Below are 1,835 nucleotides of genomic sequence, written 5' to 3'. Positions count from 1 at the left end.
TATATATATATATATATATATTACGTATGTAAGTATGTATGGATGTGTGTCTTTGTTTGTTACCTCCACCATCGCTTGACAATCGGTGTTGGTGTGTTTACGTCCCCGTAAATTAGTGGTTCGGCAAAAGATACCGATAGTATAAGTACTAGGCTTACAATGAGTAAGTCCCGGGGGTTTATTTGTTCGACTTAATGGCAGTGCATGGTCGCAGTCAAATGACTATAACCAGTAAAATAAGAATAGTATATACTGCAGAGAAGATACTGAAAATGTCTTTCCATAAAACCACTCAATAACAATTTCAGAAAAAAGGGTATGATGCGGTATCCGTCGTTTAGAAACCCAGCTTTCAGTGTCTCATTAACACAGTGTATTATTACATTATTTTTAGTCGAAGCCTCATATATTTGTTAAGGAGAATTCGGAAGTTTGGTATAGTATAATGCAAAATTTGAATAAATTTGTTAATGCATTATTTATGTATGTACTATATGGGATTTATAATGTTTTATGTTGTACAGTAATAAATTATTTCAGTATTCTAGTAATTTGAATGAAGAGAGCATTTTAGCGTTTATTAAAGCGAAACGTTACTGGTATAACATGAAATACATATTGGCATGATGATATAAAAAACTTACAGTAGAAAATTATGTAATAAACTATACAAGATTTGAGTTATTATAGGAATATAAAATGTATTAATTCCAGGAGCGTACATTATAATAATGGGAATTGATTATCTTAATGTTCGTTGTAAGGGTTATCATGAAATTCTCAGTGACAATTTGGATATTATTATTATAGAGCTGCCAATCAGCTGCATTCTGGCAGCCATTCAAAATCATCTCAGGAAAACGGGGATCGTATTTGCAAGTAAGTAGCTTCAATTATTTGCCATATCTGGAGCCTATAATTTACTGAGTTTAATAACGTCGTCTCATGAATGCTGTAGTATTTCCTCATTGATTTCTGTAAAATTCCATCGCACTTTTTCAGTTCTGCATATAAAAAACTCTCTGACACATTGCATCAGGGATGAAATAATAGATGCCATTTATTCGGTGAATTTAGGAAATATCGGATGGAATTATAAAAATTACACCACTGTTAATAATGTACATGCAATATCCCAAATGGGAATCTCAATTTTGTTTAGCAAAATTGTGAAACATAACTTGGAATATTTTATTGATACAATGATACGAATAATAAAAAGTTAAAAAACAGGAACTGTCAAGTGTATCCAACATATTTTTAAGCTTAAAAAATTTCCCAAACCTATCATGATGATGTTATACGTATCCACAGATTTCAAAGAATGATGTGGAAATTTAAAGTTGATATAAAAAAAAAAATCCAATGATACATTTAGGAGTTTAAAGAAGAATTTCTGTTGAGTAAAAGTTACAATAAGAATCTGCACGCCAAGTATTTCAAATTGATAAGTGAGTTCGGAACAAATTGATATGAGAGTGCTTGCTATATTATATTAAGTATAAGATAAGGCGACGAGCTGGCAGAATCGTTAGCACGCCGGGCGAAATGCTTGGTGGTATTTCACCCGTCACTACGTACTGATTTCAAATTCCGCCGAGGTCGACTTTGCCTTTCATTCTTTCGGGGTTGATAAGTTAAGTACCAGTTGTGTATTGGCGTTGATATAATCGACTGGCCCCCTTCCCACAAATTTCGGGGCTTGTGTCATGCAAAATAACATTTGAAGGACACATTCTTCCTGGTATTATTATCGTTTCAGCACCGGTCTAAATTTAGCACAGAGTATGTATGATTGTATGCATGTATGTATATATGTATGTATGTATGTATAT

The 1,835-nt window shown here is 32.8% G+C and overlaps 1 long non-coding RNA gene across 1 annotated transcript in view; it reads left to right on the top strand.

Annotated features, from left to right (window-relative positions):
* The window catches only part of LOC106871991 (uncharacterized), a 9,512-nt gene that overhangs the window by 4,919 nt on the left and 2,758 nt on the right, over positions 1-1,835 (top strand). The window contains exon 2 of the long non-coding RNA XR_001409727.2: positions 811-879. This is a non-coding gene — a long non-coding RNA (uncharacterized LOC106871991). The remainder of the gene's footprint in view (positions 1-810; positions 880-1,835) is intronic.

The sequence above is a fragment of the Octopus bimaculoides genome, chromosome 3 (assembly GCF_001194135.2).
Source record: "Octopus bimaculoides isolate UCB-OBI-ISO-001 chromosome 3, ASM119413v2, whole genome shotgun sequence".
Taxonomy (NCBI): Eukaryota; Metazoa; Mollusca; class Cephalopoda; order Octopoda; family Octopodidae; genus Octopus; species Octopus bimaculoides.
Note: the sequence above shows the minus strand (reverse complement) of the source record. Positions and strands in the feature narration are given on the sequence as shown.